Genomic DNA, 9,787 nt, shown 5'->3' on the forward strand with positions numbered 1-9,787 from the left:
ACAGTAAGTAATTCAGATACACAAAATAAATCTTTCTTTTTACTTTCTTCTTCAGCACTGTGAGTTTTCTAATAAGTCTCTCTAAGCATCTGTTATATGTTTAATACCTGAACAATATAGTTCTAGTAGTAAAAGAGTATAAATGCTTATTTTTTAAAAAAAAAAAAGCACATACACTATATTGCCAAAAGTTGTGGGACACCCCTCCAAATTCAGGTGTTGTTTTTCAGGGGTTGGGCTCGGCCCCTTAGTTCCAGTGAAAGGAACTCTTAATGCTTCAGCATACCAAGACATTTTGGACAAAGTTTGGGGATGACCCCTTCCAGTTCCAACATGACTGTACACCAGTACACAAAGCAAGGTCCATAAAGACATGGATGAGTGAGTTTGGTGTGGAGAGGCTGCAGAGAGTCCTGACCTCAACCTGATAGAACACCTTTGGGATGAATTAGAGCAGAGACTGTGAACCAGGCATTCTCGTCCAACACTGACCTCACAAATACGCTTCTAGAGGAATGGTCGAAAAATTCCCATAAACACACTCCTAAACCTTGTGGAAAGTCTTTTCAGAAGAGTTGAAGCTCTTATAGCTGCAAAGGGCGGGTAAACTCTATATTACATTTATGTGCATGTGGGCAGTCGTCCCAGTTTTGGCCTCATCCATGTCTTTATGGACCTTACTTTGTGCACTGGTGTGTGGTCATGTTTGAACAGGAAGGGGTCATCCTCAAACTGTTCCCACAAAGTTGGGAGCATGAAATTGTCCAAAATGTCTTGGTATGCTGAAGCATTAAGAGTTCCTTTCACTGGAACTAAGGGGCCGAGCCCAACCCCTGAAAAACAACACCTGAATTCAATGATTTAATGTAGTGTAATTTGCCTTCATCAGATTTAAATACACTCCATACAGCCAACATTCAGAACATGATTTTCCTTCATGACTTTAGTCATATAAGCATGAAATCCCACAATGCCTTGCATAAACTCATTCTGAACATTATTCGAGTGTTTAGTGCCCCCTGGTGCTGGGCAATATGTTTGGCTTGTGTGTAAATCTTTATGAACTTGATTGATACTGATCAAGTAATGGAAGCTTAATTGAGCCAACCAAAATAATGGTCAGATTAAATCTTTTAATTTATCTCTAATGTCTATTCAAAATACCTTTTTATCAAACCATGGTCTATCACACAAAAATGTTATTTAGAAGGCTGCAGAGAAGCTACAGGAGCTGTATCATATTGTAATATCATTCCAGAATATTCTTGATATATATTAGTGATGTGTTGTTAATGTGCTACTAAAAAATCCATTATTCTTAACCTTCAAAGTTTTTTCTCTTTAGTGTGCCAGAGGTGTAACCCAGACTCCTTGGATTCAAAAGTGCCATGCTCTCAAAAACCAGCTGCTTCTCCTCGTCACTATTACCCTGTGAGCATTAGGAAACTTTTTTAAGTTAAATATTGATCAATAGAAATGGTCAGTGCCATTATTTTAGCCTGTGTAGCCACAATACGATTTGATGGTACATGTCAGAGTATGAAAGGAATGCCGACATGTTAAACCCTGGTGTGTAAATAATATTGATCTAGATTTTTCCACTCGTTCTGCAGGGCTACCCTCATTCTCCTGATCACTCTCCAAATGTTCCAGATTCCACCAAGAGTGACATAAAAGTGAACCTGGATGCTGTATTCAAAGTGGTAGATGAAATGCAGGTCTGATTAGATGATTCACCATCAACAACTGAGTGTGTGTGTGTGTGTGTGTGTGTGTTTACAATATACACTGATCAGGCATAACATTATGACCACCTGCCTAATATTGTGTATGCTGCCAAAACCGTTGATGCATGGAGTCCACTAGATCCCTGAAGGAGTGCTGTGGTATCTGGCACCAAGATGTTAGCAGCAAATCATTTAAGTTCTGTAAGTTGTAAGGTGGGGCCTCTATGGATAAGACTTGTTTGTCCAGCACATCCCACAGATGCTCAATTGGATTGAGATCTGGGGAATTTGGAGGCCAAGTCAACACCTCACCGAACCATTCTTGAACCATTTTTGAACCATATTTGCTTTGTGGCATGGCTCTGCTGAAAGAGGCCACAACCATCAGGGAATACCGTTTCCATGAAAGGGTGTACATGGTCTGCAACAATGCTTAAGGAAGGTGGTACATGTCAAATTAACATCAACATTGATGGCAGGATGCAAGGCACTCTGACTGGTTTGCAGCTATTCAGCCCCATACACAACAAACTGTGATGCACTGTGTATTCTGACACCTTTCTATCAGAACCAGCATTAACTTCTTCAGCAATTTGAGCAACAGTAGCTCGTCTGTTGGATCAGATCACTCGGGCCAGCCTTTGCTCCCCATGTGCATCAGTGAGCCTTGGCCACCTATGACCCTGTTGCCAGTTCACCACTGTTCCTTTCTTGGACTACTTTTGACAGATACTGACCACTGCAGACCGGGAACACCCCACAAGAGATGCAGTTTTGGAGATGCTCTGATCCAGTCTTCTAGCCATTATAATTTGGCCCTTGTCAAACTCGCTCTAAATCCACTTTTTTTTTCCTCCTGTTTCTAACACATCAACTTTGAGGACAAAATGTTAATTTGCTGTCTAATATATCCCACCCACTAACAGGTACCATGATGAGGAGATAACCAGTGTTATTCACTTCACCTGTCAGGGGTCATAATGTTATGGCTGATCGGTGTAGTCAGTGCTGCAGTAGTACCATAAAGTGTAAAAGTCTGAATCCAGCACTTTACACAGTTCAAACACATGCGGCTCTCCTGTTCATATGACGCACATCAGAAATCATCCCAAAGGCTAACGTGTGTGCTTCTACCACACACCGTTACATCTTGTTGCCTTTTAACACTTTACTGTAATGATGCACCAAGATTATTTTTGTTCCTGAACCTGTTTGAACATGAACAGCATGGAACAAAAGTTTGTAGATTTCTTTTTAGTCATGAATTAGATAAATAGCTTAGATAAAGGCTTAGATAAAACTGTATCCAAGATAAATTCCAAGTATGTATGGCAAATGGAGTGGGGCTCGGTGGATAAGCGCCTCACACCTTCCTGAGTCCACTGGGATAGACTCCAGGCTCCCTGTGACCCTGTGTAGCATAAGCAGTACAGGAAATGGGTGTCAGTTATGGTCCTGGACCCTGGATTTGTATGGCTTGTATGGTGCTGCATTTGAATTTCATGTTCAGTGCAATGTACATAAATGAATTAATAAACATAAATGTATTTGTGTTGGTGTTTTCTCTTTATTCAGGCTGTTGCTGGTGTCCAAGGTGCTGCAAAAGTGTCCAGTGACCACATGCGAAGACAGCTTGACTAGGGACCTTGTTTTATTTGGAATTTTTATTAAGCTAACTTAAGCAAAGCTTCATAAGCAATTATAAGCAACTATAAGCTTAAGCTTAATATATTCATTTTACTTATTAGATTGTTCATTAGCTATAGTTTCAATAACATAGGAAAACTTGTCTTATTAACAAATTCTAACCCTATTTTTAAAGCTGTATTAAATAATACACAGGCATGTGAAGACTGAGGCACTCGATTTATTTGATTGATTCTCTTTGTAATTTCAGTTCGCTGATGATGAACAAATGAGCTATGTGCTGTGCTTATAACACTGTCTATGACTAAACCTGTAAGAGAAATAAATTGAGTACATAATTAGATTATGCTCAGGCATCAGGGTTATTTGTTGGTGTGATGGTTGTGTAAGAGCAGTAATAAAATTTGACACAGTGCCACAGAGATTTATGGCACAGAAACTGCTAAGACCCTACAAAGGTGATGATTTAAAATACATGACAATATAGTCACAATACCTGTATCAGCAAAACAATTGCAGGACATGCTGTTATGGGAAAATAACCATCAGCTGTGTGGCATCATGCACACCTGGAAGGTTTTATTCCAGGTGTGCATGGTGAGCATCCTGGAAGGTTTTATTTTCTTAGCAAAGAAATTTGCCACCATTAATTCAGTTCAGGTTATCTTCATTAATGAATAAAATGTGTGTCATTAAAATCGTTCCGGATTTCTCTTTATTTACATTAACATAACTCAAAACGTATATAAAGAGATCTGGTTGCATTTGTGAGAAACCAGAAAATGACCTGAAGAATTTCCCAGGGCAGAAAAATTACCAACCCTTAAAAAATGCTGACATTGCTAAAGAAAATTAATCAACATCAGATTCAAGAATTCAACACTGCTGTAGTATAATATGTAATCACACCAAACAACAAAGAAATACTTTTAAATACTTTAATACTTTTAAAAGTATTAATTAATAATACTTAGTAATACACCAATCAGGCATAACATTATGAGCAGTGAGAGGTGAAGTGAACAACACTGATTATCTCCTCATCATGGCACCTGTTAGTGGGTCGGATATATTAGACAGCAAATGAACATTTTGTCCTCAAAGTTGATGTGTTAGAAGCAGGAAAAATGGACAAGTGTAAATTGTACTGGTTAGATGACTGGATCACAGCATCTCCAAAATTGCAGCTCTTCTGGGGTGTTCCCAGTCTGCAGTGGTCAGTATCTATCAAAAGTATCCTTAAAGTCCAGTAAGTATCCTGTTGCGAGGGGGGGCCCATGGAGGACTTTAAGGACTTAAAGGATCTGCGGCTAACATCTTGGCGCCAGATACCACAGCACACTTCAGGGATCTAGTGGAGTCCATGCCTTGATGGGTCAGGGCTGTTTTGGCAGCAAAAAGGGGACCAACACAATATTTGGAAGCTGGTCATAAGGTTATGCGTGATCAGTGTAATATTGAATACATACAACTTAGCAATAGTAATACAGTAAAACATCAAAAATTAACATCCATCTATCCATTTTCTGTCCTGCGGATCCTCACAGGGAGTCACAAGGTGCCTCAAGTCTATCCCAGGGGACTCCAGGGGCACAAGGTGAGGGACACCCTGGATGGGGTGCGGATCCATTGCAGGGCACAATCACACACATGGTCGCACACCCATTCACACACTACAGACAATTTAGAGATGCCAGTCAGCTTACTGCTCATGTTTTTGGACTAGAGGAAGCCCAGAGGTACCCAGAGAAAACTGCATACCCAACATGTGAGCCAAACATGTCACTGTGCCTCACGGGGCCTCAATGGATTGGACTTGTTTGTCCAGCACATCCCACAGATGCTTGAGTGGACTGAGATCTGGGGAATTTGGAGGCCAAGTCAACACCTCAAACTCATTGTTGTGCTCATCAGCTTGCCTTCTTTCCATAGTGCATCCTGGTGCTATGTGTACCCCAGGTAAGCTAGGCACATGCACCCGGCCAGCCAAGTGATGTAAAAGAAAACGTGATTCATCAGACCAGGCCAACTTCTTCCATTGCTCCGTGGTCCAGTTCTGATGCTCCCGTGCTCACTTTTGGCACTTTTGGCAGTGCACAGAGGTCAGCATGGCCACCCTGACTGGTTTGCAGCTATGCAGCCCTATATGCAACAAACTGTGATGCACTGTGTGTTTTGACACCTTTCTATCAGAACCAGCATTAACTCCTTCAGCAATTTGAGCAACAGTAGCTCATCTGTTGGATCGGATCACACGAGCCAGCCTTCGCTCCCCACGTGCATCAGTAAGCTTTAGCCACCCATGACCCTGTCACCGGTTCACCACTGTTCCTTCCTTGGACCACTTTTGATAGATACTGACCACTGCAGACCGGGAACACCCCATAAGAGCTGCAGTTTTGGAGATGCTCTGATCCAGTCTTCTAGCCATCACAATTTGGCCCTTGTCAGACATTGAGGAGAAAATGTTCACTTGCTGCCTAATATATCCCACCCACTAACAGGTGCCATGATGAGGAGATCATCAGTGTTATTCACTTCACCTCTCACTGCTCATGATGTTATGGCTGATTGGTGTATATAAAACTCTTTACTTTGTATGAATCCTCCTTCCATCTATTCACACACTTTGGACAATTTAGAGATGCCAATCAACCTACCACATGTCATTGGATGTAATCAGAATACCAAGAGGAAAACACACACACACACACGAGATCATTAAACAGCACACTGTACAGTTATCCAGAATCCCACTGATGTAAATACAAATCGAGTCTGTGACAATGGATTACCTCAAAATCTGACTCAATGTCCAAGTCAGCGTGAGGAGTAAAGGAACTTTCCTCTTCCTGCAGTTGGGACATGTCCACCTGATCCTCCACACCCACAGGCAGGTGAGAGCAGGTTTGCTGTGAATAAAACACAAACATTGACAGTGCACATGAACAAATCCCAGAAGTGAACTGGACAATGTAGTGGACAGTGTAATGAATTTACCTCGCCGTCCTCGTGCGGCACATAGGTGACAGTCTCCTCGCCACAGCAGGACGCCGGCTCTTTCGCGCTCCCAGAGACTCGCTTATGAGGAAAAAAGGAGAAAGTCAGTCTCTGTACTTTCTAAAGCTTTGTGGTGCTGCAACAATTCAGCTCTTACCTGTACGGTGGTGAAAGAGTCCTCACATGTGGTGGAGTTCGAGGATCCCTGCTAAAAACAACCACGACAACTGCATGTCACTCAAACGCTCATCTATTCATAATGAATGCTTAATAAAAGAAACGAAAACTGCTATTACCAAAGGAACACAGGAGGTCTCGCTGACGGTAAACCACCACGGCTGGATGAAATATCTCTCAACTTCCACCGACTAGAGACAGAAACACAACACCAAGTGAATACAACATGCAAACATGAGCCTACATTTGTGTTTCTGCTGCTGCGTTGACTTTAATAAAACACCTGGAACTGGGAGCCGTAGATGTGGGAGGTGAGGAACCAGATGTTAAGCCGGGCGCTGTGCAGCTCACCAGCACGGCTGTGGCGTGAAAACTACAGCACAAAGATTACAGTGTGACTCTCATCAAAGCAGTTTCATACAAACACATGGAGCAATTTCATTAGAGTAAAAACTAGGCTGAAAAAAGGCTGAAATATAAAATTACCAGGACGACAGCTGACGTCTGAGGGTGGAGTTCAGTGGACGGGAGCTGGCAGATTGGCTCAGTGACCTTCATAAACACACACTCTGTTAGAAATGAACAGCTAATACAATGTTCATTGTAGTATGAAGTGTTTTAACTGTAGTGCTTTATTACTGACACATACCTGGACGTCCTCCACTTCCTCCACATCAGCAACAGCTCCTGTAATCAATTTTACACATTTAACCAAATCACTATTTATTCATGTCCCTGCAGAGGGTGTGTGTGTGTGTGTGTGTGTGTGTGTGTTCACAGCTGCTGTAACAGTGTGACAACAAGATCTCTCTTGTTTCTGCAACATTAAATGTGAAAGTGTTAAAGATAATTGATGAAAGTTTTTTACTGAACACTGACAATAGTGAATAAATCGCTGTGGTTTGAGAGGAATAAGAGGAAAGCTAACAGTAACTCCGCTTCATGTTGGGCTTCTGGACCATGGGCGTCGCTAGGCCATTTCTAGGGGGGCTTTAGGCTTTAGCAGAGCGGGGATACCGCGGTGAAGTTTGTAGTTTAGGGACTACCGCTTCCGAGTGTCTGTCTAATGTCCGAATATCAAACTAACTTCACCGCAGTAGAGAGGATCAGAGGACAAGTGTGTGTGTGTGTGTGTGAGATCAGGAAGACTCGTATTTGGCTTGTTAAGTACTCAAATGTTATACACATCTATGCAATACAGTGGAATGCTGCAATAAGTTTACCTATACCCTGTTAGTCAAACCTTTATTTATTTATTAATTAATTAATTTATTTATTTATTTTTACTATTATACTCTCATTGGGGGCTGAGACCCCCTTAAATGAAAATCCTAGAATCGCCCCTGCTTCCAGCCCTTGAGCAGGACAGCAATAAAAATGTCAGAAAACACAATGATCTTATCTCACTTTTGTGAGATACTGGATACTGTATATATATATATATAATGACATATCCAAGACTGTGAAAAAAAGTAAAAAAAATATCCAGTCCACAATCACATTTTATATTGAAAATATGTCATTTTGTGTGGTGTTTTTTTAACCCCAAATCAGTGACATTAATTAGGGAATTGAAAATTAAAGAGTTTAATTTTCTAATATTATAATAATATACACACACACACACATATATATATATATATATATATATATATATATATATATATATATATATATATATATATATATATATATACACACACACATATATATAATATCTGTGTACTCCATTTACACCCGACATAAATACAGGAACCATATTCTGCAGTGGCTACAGAGTGTGAACTTCTCTCACAATGAACCTGATATTAGCTTTTTGTCCCTAAATAAAGATATATATATCTATAGTATTCGCTCACCTGCCTTGACTCGCATATGAACTTAAGTGACATCCCATTCCTAATCCATAGGGTTCAATATGACGTCGGTCCACCCTTTGCAGCTATAACAGCTTCAACTCTTCTGGGAAGGCTGTCCACAAGGTTTAGGAGTGTGTTTATGGGAATTTTTGACCATTCTTCCAGAAGCGCATTTGTGAGGTCACACACTGATGTTGGACGAGAAGGCCTGGCTCTAATTCATCCCAAAGGTGTTCTATTGGGTTGAGGTCAGGACTCTGTGCAGGCCAGTCAAGTTCCTCCACACCAGACTCTGTCATCCATGTCTTTATGGACCTTGCTTTGTGCACTGGTGCACAGTCATGTTGGAAGAGGAAGGGGCCAGCTCCAAACTGTTCCCACAAAGTTGGGAGCATGGAATTGTCCAAAATGTCTTGGTATGCTGAAGCATTCAGAGTTCCTTTCACTGGAACTAAGGGGCCAAGCCCAGCTCCTGAAAAACAACCCCACACCATAATCCCCCCTCCACCAAACTTTACACTTGGCACAATGCAGTCAGACAAGTACCGTTCTCCTGGCAACCGCCAAACCCAGACTCGTCCATCAGATTGCCAGATGGAGAAGCGCGATTCGTCACTCCAGAGAACGCGTCTCCACTGCTCTAGAGTCCAGTGGCGGCGTGCTTTACACCACTGCATCCGACGCTTTGCATTGCACTTGGTGATGTATGGCTTGGATGCAGCTGCTCGGCCATGGAAACCCATTCCATGAAGCTCTCTGCGCACTGTTCTTGAGCTAATCTGAAGGCCACATGAAGTTTGGAGGTCTGTAGCGATTGACTCTGCAGAAAGTTGGCGACCTCTTCGCACTATGAGCCTCAGCATCCGCTGACCCCGCTCCGTCAGTTTACGTGGCCTACCACTTCGTGGCTGAGTTGCTGTCGTTCCCAAACACTTCCACGTTCTTATAATACAGCTGACAGTTGACTGTGGAATATTTAGGAGCGAGGAAATTTCACGACTGGATTTGTTGCACAGGTGGCATCCTATCACAGTTCCACGCTGGAATTCACTGAGCTCCTGAGAGCAACCCATTCTTTCACAAATGTTTGTAAAAACAGTCTGCATGCCTAGGTGCTTGATTTTAAAAACTGTGCCCATGGAAGTGATTGGAACACCTGATTCTGATTATTTGGATGGGTGAGCGAATACTTTTGGCAATATAGTGTATGTGTGTGTATAAAAATATATAAAGGGATGTAAAAGAACTGTTACTTTCCAATAATTCTCTGAGTAGGGTAAAAGTAGAAGTACTGCAAAAATCTTTAGTACAAGTAAAAAATGTTTTAAGCTGATTTGTAAGTTTTAAATCCTGGATTTCTAAAAAATAAAAAAAAAA

At 41.5% G+C, this 9,787-nt stretch overlaps 1 long non-coding RNA gene across 1 annotated transcript; it reads right to left on the reverse strand.

The window, feature by feature from the left end:
* Nucleotides 1-6,846: 6,846 nt before the first annotated feature.
* LOC131343803 (uncharacterized) lies at nt 6,847-7,304 on the reverse strand. Its single transcript, XR_009203175.1, has 3 exons — nt 7,201-7,304; nt 7,038-7,103; nt 6,847-6,924 (listed from the first exon to the last, which is right to left on the reverse strand). It is a non-coding gene; the product is annotated as an uncharacterized LOC131343803 (long non-coding RNA).
* Between the last annotated feature and the right edge of the window lie 2,483 nt (nt 7,305-9,787).

The sequence above is a fragment of the Hemibagrus wyckioides genome, linkage group LG22 (assembly GCF_019097595.1).
Source record: "Hemibagrus wyckioides isolate EC202008001 linkage group LG22, SWU_Hwy_1.0, whole genome shotgun sequence".
Lineage (NCBI taxonomy): Eukaryota > Metazoa > Chordata > Actinopteri > Siluriformes > Bagridae > Hemibagrus > Hemibagrus wyckioides.